Source organism: Manis pentadactyla, chromosome 16 (genome assembly GCF_030020395.1).
Source record: "Manis pentadactyla isolate mManPen7 chromosome 16, mManPen7.hap1, whole genome shotgun sequence".
NCBI classification, from domain to species: Eukaryota; Metazoa; Chordata; class Mammalia; order Pholidota; family Manidae; genus Manis; species Manis pentadactyla.
Genome location: NC_080034.1, coordinates 12367199 through 12388878, shown reverse-complemented (window position 1 = coordinate 12388878; position 21680 = coordinate 12367199). Strand labels below are relative to the sequence as shown.

General features: G+C 33.7%; 1 long non-coding RNA gene across 1 annotated transcript in view; it reads left to right on the top strand.

Moving 5' to 3' along the window:
- LOC118927656 (uncharacterized) overlaps positions 1-21680 on the top strand; it is a 240672-nt gene that overhangs the window by 218695 nt on the left and 297 nt on the right. The window lies entirely within an intron of this gene.

Here is a 21680-nt window from a genome sequence, read left to right as displayed (position 1 = left end):
GTTAATATTTATTTACTCATTAATATGACAGTTATTTGATGAATGCCTACCATGTGCCAGTTTCTGTATATCTGCTAGGAAGAAAGGGGTGAACAATAAGCATCTTTTCTCATGAGACATAAATTTCATTGAGGAAGAAATATACCTAAAAAAAGCAAAAAAACAAATTTAAAAGACATGACAAGACTGGTTATAGATGACTATTATACGTATTGGGGGTCACTAAGGAGGTGATATTTGACACCATTGTATTTTCCATACATATGGGTAGATGTAATAAAATAGTTGCCTGTTGAAAAGTAACATTTCTAAAGACTACATAATATTCTGTCATGTAAATGTTGAACATATATAACAATGCCATCTTTTTAATGTGTAGTTTTATTTCAAGTAATGTGTCAAATTGAATAAATCATTTTAGAGTTTGATACAAATTTTGAACTTGCCTTTGAAAGAGTTTTACCAATTTTAATCCCATAAAAAATGTAAGTCACATTTTCATACAATTCTCACCAACATGTGCATTTTCCTTTATATAGTATGTATATCAAAATTTGGGCAATTGAAAAGAAATTTCATAGCATTGTTGAATTTATATTTTTTTAATTTACTAGTGGGCTTGACTAGTATATAAGTTTATAGGGCACTTTATTTTCATACACCTCATATAAACCCCTGATATTTCTAGATTTTTAAAAATTATGTAACAAGACTATTAAAAGTTTGGTAGTTGCTTATATTACAATTTTTTCTCATAATTAGTTTATATATAGGATACTATAATTACTTTTTAATCATTTGAACTACCCACTTTTATCATGTGGCACCTGTTTTCTTGAAAGAACACCTTGACGTTATTTAGTACCAATGATAAACATTCAAGATTTCAAAACCAAATTAGAACTTCAGAAAACTTGTATCTGAAACCATGAGCTTGACAGCTTCTGAGCACTTCAGAATTCTCTGATAAGTCAATGGTGATCATAATGAATGTGAATTTTGATATTGATAAAGAATGTCTCATCACTTGGAAAATCTCGCTGAGTAGCTCACTGAATCCTATTTCCTGAGTGATCAGAAGATGGCCTTATAAAATCATGCATGAATAAAGGGGTTTTTTAAAGTTGTAAGGAAGAACAAGAGATTTTACTGTAATAGAGTACAAAAAATCATTAATAAGGTGTCATAATCTATATTACAACTGAGCTTTAAGAAATTACCACTTGCTGAATTTTGGTGTAGTATTAAAGGGGAATATCCAAAATCAGCTACTGTGAGGTCACAGTCGAGTTACGGGGAGTTTTTCCTCTGCTAAAGGAGGCCTCCTCACTCAAGATCACCCTTTCCCTGGACTAATTTGTATCCAGTAGTGGGTCAAAGTGGGGATACACAGGCATGGTGCCCATGCCTTAATTCGTGCTACACTGTATGGCTGTCCCAGCTTCAGTGCCCCTTAGGGGATGAACTGAGCCCTCTTGCAGCTGTCCCCCAGTGCACCTCTCCCTCACCTCAGTCCTTCAGCTGTCACTCCTCTCAGGCTTGATACTCAGAGAGCTCCACAATAACTCTTCTGCCCCCCAAGACTTCCTTCTTATTGCCCGTTTCCCAGATAATCCACTCGAAAGCATGACATGGACTTACTCTCCATACAGATTGCTTCTTATGTACTATGCAATGAAATCATACATAGTCTAATGTTAAAAATTTCTTAGTGGTATAAATTTTATCAAATGGAATTTGGGTACTTAGGCATAAATATGGAAATATGATGCACTATATAAATATATTTGTGAATATTTAACCAGTAGAATATATTCACATTTTTCCAATAGTGAGCCACCTTTGCCTTTTAAAAAAATAGCACTAACAGCCATGGTGTACTGTAATTGGATAGGCTCATTTCTGGTCTCCATTTAACTGATTAAGCAGATTAACAACTGTTCTTCACTCTCATTGCCCAATATTAAGATGATAATACACATAGAATGCTAAGTCTTTGGACAAATAAACCTTTCTGTAGATGCTGGCATCGTTCCCCTCATACTAGCAGAGTATTGATCTGAGAATAAATTTGGCCTCCAAATCTTGGGATTATTATAATAAAATTTTCATATTTTAAATAAAAATTACTATTAGGTAAACCTGTGAGAGACACATGAAAAAATAGAATTCTTTCTGTGAAAGCTAGGTTGAATGCTAAGGAAATATTCCAAATTTTTGAGCCAGTTAGAAATGCTGCAGAATTTGGACTGGAGATGGCAAATGATAAAAATTGGAGAGGAGATGAGCAATTTTATAAAATATGGAGTATTTGGATATACTGTTTTCACATACTGCTAGAGTATCACTCTACTTTAAAGAAAAAGTAAATTTTTAAAATTTCTAAACCAACTGTGCTGTGTTTTATGGAAGAATCCGTGATCAAAGATATGACCATGGCCATATGTAGAGTGGCCAATGACTGTACACATACATGTCTCAAATTTGAAGTAAAGACTTCAGATATATATCTGTCATCTTTTATGATTTCCTTCTGTAACAAAAATGTATTTAGCCAGATTTTTAGAGTAACCAAAGATACTTTAATAGGAGAGATAAGAAGGCTTTTAAATGTTTAAATTTTATGCTAGTATAACAGGATAGTGAATGTGATTGTAATTTTTGGTCATTATTGAAGTTCAGAATTGGAGAAAATTGGTGAGAAGTGCCACTTTTATAAAAAGCTGCTAAGACAATGTACGCCAGACTTTCTAAAGGATAGCTCAGTACTCAGTCCATCACCACATCCTACTCAGAAAAGACCAGAACATCAGACAGGGAACTGAACAGTTACCCGAATGCAAAGTTTTCAGTTCAATAGGATATGCCGTCATGCAGTGGGAGGCCTGGGTTCAGAAGCACCCAGAGAAAATGGGGACAAAAAGGAGACACAGTCATCTCACATCCAGGTTTGATGATTTCTACGCTGCAGAGGAGTGTAAGCCTGCCCTAGCATATGACACAGGGCAAGTGTGCAATTAAGGGGTTCATGGGAGGACGTTTGTCTCTCAAAGATTTCTATCCCAAGTGCCATCCCTGAAATATTTAGTAAGAATGAGTAGAGAAACTGATCATAAGCATTAACAATTTGAGAATGCCTATTGTATCAAATAATAATTAGATTTCTATTAATATGCATACTTATTCTGCAGGTTAATTTTTTTCTAGAAATCTATTTTTATTTTTATTGCATTTCACATAAGTGTGACCTGTGATAATTGAAAACAAAAACCAAAGAAAATGCCCTGTTTATTCCTCCACACAGAATTTCAGAAACACTGTCCTAGTGTATGGGGAACAACGGATACCTGCCTTTCATCTGAAAGGCTAGAGGCTGGCTGGAGCATAAGGCCGAGTACGGAGACAGGTCAGCAGCAGGGAAGCCTTTGTATTTTTCCTGGGCTGAGCAGAAGTAGCAAAGGTTGAACTAGCCTGAGCACTTCAAAAGTGTCCTGAATAATAGCGTGATGGCTTGTTGGGGTAGGAGATAGTAAAGTATCTGTGGGACATTTCCCAGTAAATATTCATTCAGTAACCAAATATTTTATAATCTACTCGTGCAAGGAAGAATGTTGTTAGGAAACAGCAGTTTATTTTTTTGGAGTTGACATTCTAGAAAGAGAAATAGATGTTTAACACCAGAATACAGGATAGAGTATTTATTATCCTGAGAATTCTATAGTGTAGAATTCTCACATTCACTGTGACAGCTTTAAGGAAATTTAAACTCAGTGTAGAACCAATATGAGAGTCAGATTTATTGCAATGAAAACGGATTTTAAAATGTAACTTGGACATATATTTTACTACTTTAGCCAGCCTAGATTTTACAAATTGAAGAAAGAGAGGGATTTGAAGTGAAAAAGAGAAAATAATGCAAATGACTTTCAGGTTCCAGGGTTGGTAACTCTACAGAGGCCATACAAAATTTTATTATTTTCCTGTAATACAAGAAGGTTAATGTAGTCAAAAAAGGGATAGCTAAGTGTCCAGGGGATAAGTCATTTGATTAGAAGCCAAGTACATTTATTTGTATTTTAACATCTTTAGAACTATGGTACAATTTTCTCTTTCAATTTAATTGATGAAATGCACACATTGAGTTTAGATGATACCCATGCCCTCTTTTAAACTGCTCATTCTTGAGAAAGTTCACTGAAAAATGTGTTGAGGCCTTCCTCTAAACTACCTGTTCTCAAGATACCAATGGCTGGGCCAGTAATTCCTCCTGGTCTAAGCCAATTCTTTCCCCCAACCTTGGTGACACACTTCTGCAATGATTAGCCAGACTTCTTTAGGGAATGACATTCTGTACAATCATAGCACATCTTCCAAAACCATTAACTGATCACTGCCAGATGTAAAAATAAATAAATAAATAAGCAAATAGTGGACCCAAGCCCTCTGCTGAATGGCAACATGAGAATGCAACTGTGAAAATCATAGCTGACTGCACAGCCTTTCAAGAATATTTTGGCATCCTGACATATAAGTATACAAACAACCTAAAAATGCTGAATGCCACTGAGATAAATGCTATCAAGAATTTAAACTCTGTTTATACCATATCCATCTATTTAGTGCACATATCATAAGACTTGCACTTTACACATTAATCTGCCACTGAAATGTCTTACAAATGTGGTCTCGTCAGGTTGACCCTCAGAAACTCAGACTTATTATATGTCAAATGGGCTTCGTTTACTAGAGCAATGGTTTTACACTGTCTTTTCTCAATGGTGTCAGCCATGCCTAGGTAGGAGGCAGAGGAAATCTGCGGGAAAAGCCACAGGATTATTCCTTCTTGAGAACCGCAGCAGATTTCATTTACCTCTTGTGTATATTGGTCTTGGAGGTAAGATTCCTTTGAGAGATCATTCTGACTATGAAATATACCTGAAAATCCCGGCATCAGTCATTAATTAAGGGCTTTTCTCATATTAAATAGGATTCCAGACTGAATGGCTTGAGATTAATACTGCCAATACTTGTTCTATTTTAGTTGAACTGTATGAAATCACAGTTTTTGTAGCTCAAACGTGGCTGAATCATATGGTTCAATTTAATACAGTAGCACTATTTTCAGGCATGCATTTTCCCCACTTCAAAGGCTGTCAGTCCTTCCTCTGCTTTTACATAAACAAATTAAGTGAAGTCAATGCTGGAAAAGTTTCAGCAGCTGAGGCTTATTTTTAGTCAGATATCTGCTCTGACTTTAGTAAATGGTAAGAAAGAAATGTGAAGAAGAAAATGTATTGTGAGATTATCTTATTAAATTCAAAAATTATAGTGATATTCTTTAAAAATGATGTAGTTATAATTTTGGACTTAAAGAGACAGTTATTAGGACTTGGTGACATTATGAACATGTTAGAACAGCTACTGTGCATTATTTTGAATGAATCATATGTAAAAGATATTTATCATAATATTAACCCAAACATTCTGTACTTGTAAACTCTTATCAGCATGCTTTTGGAAACCATGCTGCTTACTGGGTTTCTATTAATTGGACCTAGTTGTGGAAGAGGGACTGAGTGCATAAATATTCTTAATTCGTATTTGAAAACTTCACTGCTAAAATTAATGAGCTTTTCTGGAAAAAGACTGGCTCATTCATAGGAGGAATAGGCAGTTTATGCCAGGAGTGTCTAGCAGCAGGAATCATGCTCAAATAGAATGGAGATAAAAATCATGACTAAATAGAAGGACACCAGAAAGGCACAATTTTAAGGTAAAGAGGGACCTGGGGAGGCATAGCATCAGAGACACTGGGAAGAGAATTCTCTGCAAATAGACTGGGTAATGAGGAGCCTACTGACCATCAAAGGGCACTGCGCCTTTTGACATCACAGTTGCATCTACATTAGTAGTTTTTCCCCTGTGTTGTTAGGACTTGGGATCCTCTAGCTTTGTTCCTAGTTTGAACAGCTTGTCTTTCTACCCAGCTGTAGCTGGCATTCGTTTTGCTATGAAGGTGACCTATCCACAAAAAATTACTACTAGTAATTTAATGGATTCTCAGTTCAGGCCCCAAGTAATAAAAAAGTAAAATTGAGTGATATTTACAATGGTGATGAAATTAATGAGTCCTTGTTGTCTATATGCTTGTAAAGAGACAGCCTAAGGCACCGCTTCAAACATGCTGCTTGTCTCTAAGCCCAGTTCAGTAAGTCACTGGGACTCTTTTTCTTCCTTCCCTGGTGAGGACTTATCTTGTCCTTTACATGCCAGCCCCCCAGGCCCTCAGTGATTCTTGCTACTAAGGGCCCGCCCTGCCACTCCCTTCCCCGCGCCCCGTCTGCAGACCTGTGTGTTATTGTTGCCCGTTCCACATTCAGCAAGACAAGGGGCAGTTGTCATATCAAAGATTATAGCATTCCCCAAAATGGGGCCTGGATCTTTGCCTATAGTCATCTTTCTCTTGCTGTTGTTTTGATCCTAAAATAAATTATACATCATTGATACCCAGTGACACCCAGTATCTCTTCCATCACCACTGATGGAAGAGATGGCCTTACAGTGGAGCATAAGGCACGGTACTGCTTGGACCATGGGTATTTCTCTGGCCCCATCCTCAGTCACTCTTCTGCATCCTCTTTGAAGCTGCAGCTGGCTTCCTTGCTGTTTCTTAAACATCCAAATTTCCCCATGTACTGGCTCAGTCAGGGTTCCTCCGTCTGGTGTGTGTTCTCTCCAGATATCCACAAGACTCCCTCCCTTATTTCATTCTCCTCATTAAATGCCATCCTATCAGTATTACCTTCCCTGATCACCCTGTATGTTAGAAATCCGACATACCATTCCATGTTCTGTTAACCGATCTTGTCTTACTCAGTAACACTTATCACTATATCACATAATATATATGTGTGTGTGTGTGTGTATATATATATATATATATAATTTTTCAATTATCCATCCCTCTCCTTGTAGAATACAAGCTATAATTGGGTAGAGACATCTATTCACAGCTACATAGCTTTGGCACTTGGTACAGTGTGGTGACTGGCATATTTAGGAGAACAATAAACACGACAAAATGAGTTAATGGCCATCTTGAGACATGCCTCAAGCATATTTTCTATGTTCTATGTTGCAACATAGGAAAAAAAGTTGTCCGGATATAGATCCCCACAAAAGTTGTGTATTATTCTCTTTTTGTAAAAGTTTCATCTCTTAAGCACCAATTTATCAAATGAAAATTAAACTTGGAATCCCTAGAGACTTGACAAGTCATTGTCAAATGAATTCACATTTGCATTTCTAAAAACTCCAATATGTATATGTACATTGAACTCTCTTAGTTTTTTTTGATAGAGATATAATTTATAATCCAAACATTTTCTAAACTTATATCTTGAAAATGAAAGCTTATTCAAACTTTTCAAGTTTTCTGGTTGGAAAATAACTGCTTTTCTTCCCTACAAAATATTACATCCAAATAAATTTTTCCGTTACATTTGGGGACATAATGTTGCTGCAAATATTTGTGCCCTGTTGTGGAAAATTAATGAATTTTACTGGGTTTACTTCATTTATTTTAATTTTGTTCAGTGATCTCAATAAAGGAAGGAGAGTAGAGTAAATATATAAAGGAAATTCTTGGACAAAAGGGATTTTTATACCTTATTTACAAAAGAGTTTTCTGAGATGAAGACATCTTAGAACAATTATACCTGCTGACAGAACTTTCTCAATAAAAACCTTTTCCCTGGAGTTAGAGGCAGCCTGACACTTGAACTTTCAGAACGACCTGGATTTGCCTCGGGGAACTCAAAGGGTACTCAAGTTTAAAATCTTACTCTGAGGCTTTTGAATATCCTATTTAAACTAGTTTCCCTCCAAAAAGACTTGATCATTTCACTGTATCATTTAAACCCATTGTGTTGTGTAGTTATCGGAATTTATAAAAGGTAATAACAGAGACAAGCGCCCCCTTAGGGCTAGAGGATGCCGCTCAGATAAATATTTATATCCCAAGTAGAAATACTCTAAATGCAATCTCCTTTTCCCTTGCTTAACGATGACCTATCATCTATATCAGGTGTCAGCATTTCAGTGTAATCACCTGGAGATTGATTAATCATTTAAGGCTCTACAGTTAAAAGGAAAACATTTATTAAATGTAATACAGAGCCGGGATGATATTTTGGGAACTTGACCTGTCTTTTGAGTTTAAGAAATGATGCTGTCATATTTCTGTGGGTGACAGCATCTGGTATGCAAGATAAAATGTTGTTTCTCCAATAATGTCCCAACTCCAAAGAACCAGCTGATTAGAAGCCTGGATGTTTATATGACAAGCTGGGTATTTGCTTGCCTCTGTGAAAATTAAATTGTCATTGTGCCAAGGATATACAGAAAATGTCCATTAGCAATTGATGTCAGTACGTTTATGTAGAATATGAATGGGCTCTTTATACAAATCAAAATTGGCCATATGGAAAGAAATAGAGATCCGTTATACACTTGGAACCTGAATTCTTAAAATACACATTAAGGCAAAAAGAGAGCAGATATTTCAGTTCTTACCTAGTTCCATCCCTGAAGCTCTGATAAGGGAAATGTCTTTTCTCTTATGAGATGAATGATCGTATTGTCCACAGAGAGGTTGTAAAAAATAACTGAAATTTTTAGATGTGAAAATTCTCTGAATTAAGAGTTGATGACAATGTTAAACTAAATCTGTAATATAGTAATAGTTTGAAGAACTGATCATAGTATGAGGTTGAATTCAATGCATTCTATACAAGATTTCTTGTAAGTCCATGTATTTAGAAATATATAGGTATATCTCAGCCACAGTTTTTGTTAAGTATCACTTCCAGATTTCTATGATCACAATAATGACAGGTTGTCTCTACTTATCTCCTCTTTTGAGTTGGTTTACTGGAAGCCTTTCATGCCTTTGCAAGATGGGGAAAATGGAGACTGAAAATGGGCAGGCTTATTATTAACATAACCGAAAGCTGAATGGTGAAAGAGATAAGTGTCATAGAATGGAAAATATTAGTAGAAATTTGTATTTTAATAAAGCTTCGAAAGACTGATATTTTTCCAATTGCGTCTTTTATGTTAGTTGAAAGATTGATATACTGTACCGATAATTGTTAGAGGAATGGAGACAATGATTTTGCAGCCACCAAGCACCAGGTAATATTTTGGCACATAGGAACTTTAGATGTATTTTCTATTTTTTCTTTACAATCATCCTATTGCATATGTAGTAATATTTCTCATCTTTAGGGTCTAAGTGTGTGCCATAATTTATTCATCCCTTATGATTTAGGTAAATCATAAAAGTAGAAACTGAATTTTACGAAAGACAAAGTAGAACTGAATATCTTCTATCTTCAACATTTATATTAGTGTCTGATAGAGTAGTGATTAAAACCCAACTTATTTCAGTCACTGAATTGCAGCTCTCTCTAGTATATGCACTAGGCTGTGTATACAAACATATTTCAGGATCTCTATTCTTTTATTCTATATTTTACATTTGTATTCTATTCAAATTCTATAAAATATTAAAATTTATCATGATTTGCTTAAAATGTTAGTTATCAATATTAACATGCTTACCAAAATAATTTATATACTTGACTCCAGAAGACAGAATTATAAATCATTATTTTCAAAGGGCTTATCACATATTTTGGAAGCTATAGATAAATAAAGAGGATGTGTACATTTGTGTATATTTAAATATTTCATGTTTCAAACTGGCGGCATATAGGATGAATACAGGGATAGAAGTGACCGTGGACTGGGGATAAAAGTTAGCAAAGCAGTGTAATGAAAACAAGGATATAGATCATAACATTCATTTACCTAAATCATAAGGGATGAATAAATTATGGCACACACTTAGACCCTAAATTATCTTCACTGTTAGTGTTATCTTCACTGTCAGATAATGAAGAGCTATAAGCAATGATGTGCTGGTAACTGTTTAACAACTAGCTCGCCAGATGGGAAGAAAGGAAAGGAAAAAGTCCTCTGGCCCCTCTACATCCCTGAGTAAGAAATAATAATAGGTGCTTCATTCAGAAATAATGATCTTTGATGAAGGGAATATCATGAAAGATGTTTACAGATGGCTCATGAATAAGAGTTTAAAAGCCGGGAGGCCGGCTTTGATGTTTCCGATGTTTGAAAGGTAGATCTGGGTCAGGGTAGAAGCGATGGAAATAGAGACTTGGACAGCAAAGAACATTTGCCTTAAATTCTGTATGAATCAAAATTTACACACTGAACATAATATGAGAAGGAACTTTAGGAAATCACACAGATGTGTCTAAATGTGTCACCAAATTCGTGGTTTTCATTAAATGAAATATTTGACTAATTTGAATTATTTATGAATTGAAATGTTTAATCAATGCTAGACATTTTAAATCAGATAGGCCTGGCATTTACTTAACTGTTTTCCAGTTAAACAGATTTTGAAGATATAACCATAATTTAAAAATACTCAGTTATTTCAGTGAAAATGAAAATAATGTATGCCTGAATGCCCTAATTGTTATTATTGGTTATCATATTTTTTGGATTCTCTTCATTTCTGGGACCAGCAAATAATATGCTTTATGAAATATTCCATAGTTTTTTCTTTCAAGTGCATTGGAAGAAAAAAAGTCTTAAAAAATAAAGTCCAAACTTATGGAAATTTCTTGATAAAATACAATAATGAACAAAAGGAAATATCTATGCTAAAATAACATTTTCCATTTTTGTATCTCCAGTTTTTAACAACTAGTGAGTGAGAAATGATTATGCCTTTGCTGAATATAACTCGATTGTGTAATGTATATTTCCAAGTAAATGTGAATATAAGATTTTTAAAATTTGTATTATCTTTTTGAGGTATTAAAATTTTATAACATGACTATATTTCTAGTTATTGGTATAGTTATATGAGAAATCATTTCATCAGATTTGTGTTACTTATATATCCTAATTAAATAATAATATTCTTAATAATTATTATATGAAAGCTAACTTACATACGCAATGGCAGTTACTACATTAAACCACGGTCAATTTTGTATTGGGAGCTATCATTTTATAAGCCATTCAAAAAAGTTTCACGATAGGAAAACAAAGTATTTACATAATAAAACTCTTCAATGATACAAATTTGGATTTTGTCAATCAATAGTCATGTTACTGGAAGAAAATATGTAGCTATGTTTGTAAAAGAAAAAACATGTTTTTATAGCCCTTACTCTTAAGCATTTACACTCTTCTTGAAATAGTACCCTTCAAGCCAAAATTTCTCATTCTTATACTTAGCTTCAAGGTACAATATTTGGAAAGGTTAGTAAAATTTCATTAAGTCATTTTGAGTTATCTAAGGGTGAACTTTAAGAAATTGCTCAGACAGTTCTAATACACTTGAAGTGTTGAAAAGTAGTTTGTTTTTAAAGTTCACACATGGCACATATTTAGTCTTCACTGAAGAATTGATGTCAGAACTTCTTAAGGCAAATGGAGGTACTTTAAGAGCAACACCGAAAATCTCTGTGCATTTTGTCTGACCCCTAAGTTATAGCAGACTGCCTGTAGGCCACGTGAGACTGTGAGAAAAGGATATTGTATTTCTGGCCTATTAATATCCATATTCCTTCCTGTCTCTTCTCATATACTTTCTCATCTATTCGTTTACTTTCTCTGGGCCATCGCACTGACAGTCAGACACCTAATAATGGATGCAAACATTTTCCAATAAGAGAAAAATATTATTTAAAGACAAATAGATTTATCTCTTGATATGCTTTAATCCATGGTTTTGTTTATTTTTACCTCTAACTTATGGGATGATCTTACATGTCCAGTGAACTTTATCAAAAGTAATTTGAGTGAAAGAAACGATTTAACTTAAAAGGCAAGAAATAAATACAGTGGTCAAGAGACAAACAAGAGTCAGTGGGGAAAAAACGTCTTTACTCACCTTAGACATAGAGGAAAGCATAGTGTTTTATGTTTCCAGAAATAATAACACTACTGCAATACAAACTAAAGAATTAGTCTAAAATGGACACTAAAAATAAAGAAAAACACTCTAAAGTATAAAACCCAGAATACCAATTCATTTTTATCGAATGAAAAATATTCAAAACAAAAGGCAACCATATATTTTCCAAAGCTCTTGAACAAGGACAAAACTTGAATAAAAAATGACATATTTTTTTAAATTAGCAAATAGAATCTGGTAATGTATGAAAATAATTATACAATATTCACAAGTGGGATTTATTCCATGTATGTAAGTTTGCTCAATATTCAACAATCAGGCAGTGTAATCCACTATATCAAGAGACTATAGAAGGAAAACCTTAGGACCATATTAATTGATATAGAACAAGCATTTGATAAAACCCAATATCCATTCTTGGTAAAAGCTTTCAGTAATTTAGGAATAGAGAATTGTAAAATGTTAACAGAAAAGCAGAGAAAGCAAAAGACCTAAAGTTATCTTGAAAAAGAAGAATAAAGTGGAATGAATTGCTCTACCCAACATCAAGGTCTAAAATACAGTTGAAATACAAGGTCTACAAAGTCTAGATACAGACCAACAAAAATATGACCAACTGTCTTTTGACAAAAGTGCATAAAAAGCAATTCAATAGAAAAATACAACAGTTTATGCTGCAGGAATTGAATATTTGTAGGCATAAAACTGAGTTTCAACCTAAATCTTATAACTTTTAACTAAAAATAAATTATAGATTTAAATGTAAAAGGTAAAATTAAAAAACCTTTGGAAAAAATACATAGAAAATCTTCAGGGGGTTGGGGTAGGCAGAGTTCTTAGACTTAACAACAAAAGCACAATTCATTAAAGAAAAAGTTGACAAGTTGGACTACATCAAAATTAAAAATTCTTTTCTGTAATGAGCCTTAATAAGATGAAAAGACACACTATAGATTGGAAGAAAATGTTTGGAAACCACATATAATACAAAGGGCTGATATATAGAATATATAAAGAATTCATGAACAACAATCCAATTAAAAAAAAGCAAAAGTCATAAACAGACCTTTCACTGAAGAGTATATACATATGGTCAGTGAGCATATGAAAATATTTTCAACATCATTAACCACAGGAAAAAGAATAAAAAAAGGAAAAAAAATACTGATGTACCAGTACACACCTATAAAAATAGATGAAAAATTTTACTTAGGAAGGGAGGGAAAGAAAGAAGAAATAGCATTCAAATCAGAAATGAAGAACTGAAAGTGTTTCTGCAGATGATATGATCTTATATATGGAAAATAGTGACTTCACTAAAAACTGTTAGAAATAATCAACAAATTAAGTATGGTTGCAGTATATAAAATCAACATGTAGAAATCAATTGCATTTCTATAAACAAACAATGTACTATCCAAAAAAGAAATAATCCTATTCGTAATAGTAACAAAAACAATAAAATATTTAGGAATAATCTAAGCAAGTAAGTGAAAGATCTGTACACTGAAAACTATAAGCATTTATTGAAAGAAATTGAAGAAAAACATAAATAAATGGAAACTTATCATGTGTTTATGGATTGCAAGAAAATTATTTTTAAAATGTCCATACTACCCAAAGCCATCTATAGATTGAATGCAATCCCTATCAAAATTCCAAAGACATTTCTCGTAGAATGAAAAATAAAAATGCTAAAATTCATATGGAACCACAAAATACCTAGAAAAGCAAGAGCAATCCTGAGAAAGTAGAACAAAGCTGGAGGTATCATACTTCCTGATTTCAAATCATGCTGCAAGTCAATAGCAAGTAAAACAGTTTGTTAGTAGCTTTAAGTTAGTAGCATAAAAATAGGCGCAAAGACAAATGTAAGAGTAGCACGAGCAGAGAAGTATCCTCTTGCATATATAGCCAAGCAATACCTGACAAAGGAGCCAGAGACATACAATGGAGATAGGATAGTATCTTCAATAAATGTTGGGAAAAATATCCACATGTAAAATAATTAAATTGGGCACTATCTCAAACCACTCACAAAAATGACTTGAAATGGATTAAAGACTTAAGCATAAGACATGAAACTGTAAAACTCTCATAAAAAATCAGGGAAAAAAGTCCTTGATTTTAGTCTTGTAAATGATTCCTTGGATATGACACCAAAGCATAAGCAGTAAAAGTAAAAACAAGTAACTGGGATTACATTGAACTGAAATGCTCCTGCACAGTAAAAGGAACAATAAACAAAATGAGAAAGCAACCTACAGAATGAAAGTGTTTACAAACCATCTGTCTGTAAGGGGGTTAAATATCCAAAATATATAAATAACTGATAAAGCTCAATAGTGAAAAAAAATCAAACAATCCAATGAAAAATGGGCAAAGGACTTAAATATACATTTTTCCAAAAGGACATCTAAATGGCCAACAGCTAGATAAAAAAGTGTTTGACATCACCAATTAACAGGGAAATACAAATCAAAACTGCAATGAGATATCATTTCATATGTGTTAAGACAGCTGTTATCAAAAAGACAAGAGACAAGTAGTGTTTATGATGTGGAGGAAAGGGAGAACCCTTGTGTGCTATTGAAGGAAATGTAAATCGGTACAACCACTATGGAAAACAGTATGGTAACTCCTTGAAAAGTCAGAGAGAGAACTACTGTATGATCCAACAATTCCACTGCTGGGTATATATCCAAAGAAAAGGAAGTCAGGATCTCTAAGAGATACATGCACTCCTGTGTTCATTACTGTGATATTCCCAATAGCCAAACTATGGAAATAATTTAAGGTGCACATCAATAGACAAATGGATAAAGATGCAATATACATACACAGACACAAATATACATACATACATTCAACACAATAATATTCAGCTTTAAAAAAAGAAGGAAATCTTGCCATTTTTGACAATATGGATGAACCTTGGGTGCATTTTGCTAAGTGAAATAGACCAAGAACGACAAATACTGTATGCTATCACTTATATGTGGAATCTAAAGAAGTTGAACTTGTAGAAATACAATCTAGAATGGTGGGTACCAGGGACTGGTTGAGAAGAGAAATTGGGAGATGTTGGTCAAAGGGTACAAATTCTCATTAGAGTATATATAAATTCTGGGGATCTAATGTACAGCATGGAGACTATAGTTAATGATACTGTATTATATACTTGAAAGTTGCTAAGAGAGTAAATCTTAATTGTTTTCATCACAAATCAAATGGCAATTATGGGAAGTGATGGAGGTGTTAACTAACTGTATTATAACATCATTTTGAGGATATGTGTATCAAACTTACACAATGTTATATGTCAATTATATCTCAAAGCTGGAAAAAAAATAACAGAAAAGAGGACATTGGCAGTTTCTTATGTTAATAAATACACAATTATTATACTATACAGCAATTGCACTTTTGGGATTCTATCCCAGAGCAATGAAAACTCTTGTCCACACAAACATCTGTATACACCATTCTTAATGGCTTTATTAATAATAGTAAAAAACTGGAAACAACCGAGATGTCCTTCAGTGGGTTAATAGCAAACAAATGGCATTAGATTTATAACCAGCAATAAAGAAGGATGACTATGATACAGGCAACAATTTGGGTATAATTTAAGGGAATTTTCCTATGTGAAGAAAAAGTCCCTAAACATTACATACTGTATGTTTTCATTTTTGTAACATTTCTAAAATGACAAAATTATATAGATGGAGAAGAAATGAATGGTTACCAGAAGTGAGACCACAGAGATGGGAAGGCATGGGTGTGGTTATAAAAGGCCAATAGGAAGGATTCTTGTGGTGATAAAACTATTCTTTATCTTCTCTGTAGTGGTAACAAAATGAACTTGCACAAACCATAAAACTGCATAGACCAAACACTCATAAACATATACACATGAGTATATATAAAATTGGTGAAATATAAATAAGATTTGAGGATATTATCAATGTAATTATCCCAATTACACTAATGGTCATTGTAAAATGTTACCATTGGAAAAAAGTGAGTGAATGGGAACCCTCTATATTATTTGTTACAAATGAATCTAAATCTACAGAGATTTCAAGTTAAAATTAAAAAAAAGAACATACTATATTAACTCTCTATGTTTAATAGTATAATACACAGTGGATTCTCTTTAGTTTCAGTGTTTATAAATATAGAAGAGGGAGGTAGGTAGTAACTAGCCAAAGAGGACAAGAATGTAATCACTCTAAGGATTTCCAGAGTCTGATATCCAGTGGCCTTAAGACTGAAGATATCAGGGCAAAAGAAAGCATAAGTGTGCACGGATATTACCTTGAAAACTCTGTAGAAGGAAAATCCAGAATTTTGAGGTTACAGCTTCTGTGTGTGGATGCTTTGCAGTGTACCCTGGCTTTATGTTGGGAAGATCGGCATGCCCTCTGTACCTCTCTTCTTGGGCACAGCATAGCTGGCATCACATGACAGCGTAAAGGACAGCTAGAACTGTCCTCTTGTTGTTAGAGGCCAGAACGTTCAAAAAGCTCATGCTATAGGTAAGTGCCCAAGGAAGTTAAGTCAGAGGATTCAGAGACAAGGACAAACAGAAGATTTGAAATACCATCACAGAGACAAAATATGAGTCTAAATCTGAATTCTTTAACACGGGATTTATCTGTTTTCTCCAGAATATGTGATGCAACCCTCTCAGCATATGGACAGAACTCTACCTTTAGAATAATTGATTAGTGTCACTTCATAAATAAAACCTTGATATGCTTGGTCTCAAGCTTTTCTTCCATTTATATTAGGCTAGGTCCACACATAGTGACTTTCTGTAGAAGGAAGATTCTCCTAGGGAATCACCATCAAAGGCTGGAGATAAACTTTGTTCTTTTGATTTATAAGCCAAATATTTTCCAGTGTCTGTTGCTCTGAACAAATATTCCCTAGTGCCCATTACCCCATAAACCAGGCAGTTATGAGACGTATTGATTAGATTTAATTATAATATTTTACAACAAATTCAGAAAACAAAACAAAGCGGTGATTTAGTTGCAAGGCGATTTCTGTGATGTGAATTTGAAGTTTTCTGTAAACATTTGACTGCTTTCAAACTTCCAGTCACACAATTAATTTATTGAGCAGACACAGATTGAGTTCATTTTAGGTTAACCTCAGGAAATGCCTGATAGTCTTTCACTTTTTTGACAGATAGAAATTGCAATTTACTCTTGTTCAAACTAATGGAATGTACTGGGCACTCTGCTTAGTAATGGGGACACTAAGGTGAAAAATTATGATACTTTCCTCCCCAAACTCACAATTCAGAGACGGAGGCAGAAATGTAAATGAATCTTAGTAACTTCTGCCAACTGCTTTATTACTGTTAGATTTGGGAAGACCACACAGAACCTGGAGATAATGAGCTTTTCATTCAAATACACCAGATTTTACTCTCCCACAGTTATTTTTCAATACTCTCATAGAGAGAAGCATGTCAATTAGTACTACCTTCTTCAGAAGACCATGTTGTATTGACTATGGGATAGTTCAGAAAGAGAGGTGCCTCTCACGATTCCTCCTCATCTCAGTAACCAGAACCATCTTCAAACCACACTGCTCATTCCGACATGTAGGGTCATCCTTAGTTCTCTCTCTGTCATACCCCAAGTCATCCCATCCTATAAGATCTACAGACGCATTCTCAGTACAATATCTTGCCTCTTCCTCTAGCACCACATTCATCTCAGATCATCACAACAGCCTTTGAATTCCTCTCCATACCCCTACTTTCGTAACCCTCCAGTCTGTTCTTCATATAAGAGCCAGAGTAATAGTACCATTCCCTGGTTTCTCAGCAGCTCAGTAGCTTCCTATGAAATCTAGAATAAAGACCCAAGTGTTGCCCGGCCCACTTAATACCATCCTCTTGCGGGTTCCCTCCATGCCACCTATGCTGGCTTTCTTGTTTCTCCTCAAACCCAGCAGTGACTTTTCATTTCAGGAGCTTCACACATACTGTTCCCTCTGCTTGGATTATTCTCTCAGGATTTTTTTGCACATATCTACTTCATTTAGGTTTCTGTTCAGATGTCCTCTCCTCAGAAAGTCTTCTGAGACCCTTTTCTTTAAATAGCATCTTCTGGAACTAACATTGCCAGATAAAAGAGGGACACCTAATTTAATTTTAGGTTTAGATAAATAATGAATATTTTGTAGCATAAGGATGTCTAAATTATATTATGATGGATTTGTATGTCAAGGGGCCTACCCAAACTAAAAAATCATGACTTTATCTGAAATTCAAATAATTGGATGTCCTCTGTCTTTAATAGCTAAATTTGACATCCCTACTGTGCTTTTTTTCTCCTCATCCTTTACATGACATTATGTTACACGTTTATTTGTTTAAGGTCTGTTTCCCACACTAGACATAAAATCCATGAGTGAGGGCAATAGATTTGCTGTGTTCAAAGGCGAATAATCAGAACCCAGAGCAGGAGCTATAGCATAGGAGGTGCTTAGCATTTATTCAGGGGAGGGAGAAATCATGTGCTATTTGCTTTATACACACACACATGAAAAATTAATACATATGTATGTTTCACATTCTCAATAAGTATCTAGAAGGCAGAACCAGAAACAGTATTTTTTAAAACACAGACTAGGCAGTTTTACAAATGATTTACAGAGCCTATGGAAATTGAAACATGAGAAAATGTAATCGTAAAGCATATTAAAAATCAAGCAAGTTAGGGCAGGTATTGAAAAAATATTACCTGTGAGTGAAGATGATTCAGCAGGCTAATGTTGACAAATATGGCTTCATTAAAAAATAGCCCTTTCTACAATTTGGAAAAGCAATTACAGTTTTGATTGCTTTTCCTAAAGTCCCCATATTTCCTATAAAGGCATAATCTCAGATATCTAGTTTTTGTTAATCAACTTACTTTTCATCCTGCTTAGGTGACTCTTACTAAGTACAGATAAAATTCTGGCAGCTGAAATAGGACCCCATGTGCAGCCACGTTCTGGTAAAATGATGAGTGGAAATGAGTTGGTGCTGGGTCTTGAAGGATGTGAGAAGGTGGGAAATGTAAGAAGCACATTTATATTGAACCTAATTATTTTAGTAATTCAAACCACAAGCCTGAAGTGTAACTTTACATCAGTGCCATTAATATAGTAAACTGGATTCAAAACGGTCTCACAGACTGATTTCTCTCTCCTTAGGTTCTAGTATCATTTTGATGCAAAAAAGGAAATTAAAGGGATTGATTTTTGAAATACATTTTGAATAATGTTTGAATCTCAAGATGGTTTAAAAATGACCCTCATAATGATAATTATACTGTATTATTATCATTTCACATCTTTCTTGAATTTAAATACCCAGTACTCCTTCAATGTACAGCTACTCTAACGTGACTTGTGAGGAAAGCATGGCACGGAAAAATTATAAATGTATTACAAATTAAATAAACTTAGAAGCTTGAACCAAGCTTTAAATGGCTGATTGACCTCAATGAATGCCATTTCTCTTAGGGCTAAAAACCAACAGCACACACATTTGAATGTATCTTTCCTTAAGTGGCTTTTAAGGCATTTGTTCATAACCCTGAATGCTCCAAACTGCAGATGTTTGTCAGTTATGACATGCCAACATAGGATTTTTCCACTAGATTATAGAAACCAATATTTGTATTTATTTTCTGAGAAAGTTCGAACTCTAATTTTGGATTTCTAAACCTTTGTGAAATTCTAGTTAATTGAATATGTGGAAGCACTTGTTTTAACAGTTATGGCTGTTTTCTTAGGCATTGTTCTTATTCCCTTCTTATGTTTTACCAAAGGAAGGAATTCAAACTGGTTGTTTTTCTAACTCCTGCACTTTAACAGACACTATCTGCAAGTAAATTGGTAATACAGTATATTCTCTTAGAAATATTCTTTGTGGTATAGTCCTCACAGTATCAATGAACAAAGCTCGATTTTTACAAGTTAAATAGAAAACAAACTCGAGAGACTAGAAGAATTAAAATACATTGGAGCAATAACACAAAATACAAATAATGCCAGAAAGATAGGAATGATTGATATAAGAAAAACAGAAAAAAGAGATACTAAATTATCTATGTAAAATTTATTAGTACAAGAGCTGGTTTTGTAAATAATGTATTAACAGAACCATTAAAATGCAATTAAAAGCAACACCAAGCCAATATGAATTTTAGTCACTTGAATTATTATTGTTCAAACTGTGTGCAAAAATGAACAATTGCTTATTAAAACACTAACCTCATAAATCTAGGACAACTGACTGCTTTTCACAGTTGATGATTGGAAACTTCTGTAGTTAGTGTACACTGTAAATTGTTGATGTTTCCACTGTTTTAGCAAATCAGTGTCAAAATCAGGTTTATTTCTAGAAATTAAAAAAATCTGGTTAAAAAATATTTGGCTCGATTCCCTGCTGTTATGATTAACACAGCAATAAAAAAGTTGAATGATTTGTATTTTAATTGATTTGTAATAGTTATACTTAGAGGGTTATTTTTGTAAAGCCAGAACTCATTAATAATTTTATAAAGCTTCATATCTTACAAAATGCTTTCTTATGTATTATTCTGCAACATATTTGTTAAATGTTTCTCTCTTTTTCACACACTAGATGCTGACTCCATTAAAATGCTCTATTGCTAGTGGTAGTTGGATCTATTTCCGAACTTTCTTTTTCTTTTGTACTAGTCTATCTATTCATAAACCAATACAACACTACTTATTTATTGAGGCTTTATTCTATATTCCTTTATCAGATACAGCTTATGATTACTCAGAGTTCTTATTACTAATAAATGTTTTCTTCTTATCTTTATTAACATATTTTTCCATAGAACATGAAAATCAACCTGTCTAGAAAAAAAATGCTTTAATATTTTTACTGGAATAGATTGTATTTATTAATCAACCTAAGGAAAGTTAACATCATTAGGTTATTGAATCTATCTCCTCAACAAGAATGACATAATTTCTATTTATGTAATTTTTGTGTTAATTGGTAACTTTTCTTTCCATTTTTTCTGTTTTTTTCATAATGCCTTGTTTCTATTAAGGTCTCAATTTTTTTAAGCAAAAAACATTTTTTCCTATTTATTTCATAGAGTCCATCAGTCTGTTTTGTTATCTAAAACCCTACAATATGTTTACCCTTCAAACATTGCTTGTCATAAATATTTTCTTAGTGTATTTTTTAATGTTGGATCAAATCTGATTTTCACCAGTGTTTTTCTTGGGAATCCTGTGCAGCTTGATTTAAGTGTGTTTTCCCCTACAATGAATTCTCTCTCCTCTCCATACTCAGGATTGTCATTTACTTCTCTAAGGATAATTTTTAATTTTAGTTCCTATGTCACAGGGGTATTGTGAATTTAAATACCAAATCCATATTAAATATAGTCCCTTAGCTACAAATTGTCAGAGGATTCATTTTGTCTACCCTCATCTCTGGTTTCTGTTCAGATCAGAATGTATTTCATTGTCTACACATGTAAGTGAGGAAAATTGTCTCTCCAAACCTAACTAAGGGTATAACATTTCAAGACATTTAACTATTACAAAGGTCATATTTCCAACTCCAAAGGATTATATCATTTCCTGTCCCTGTTTGTATATT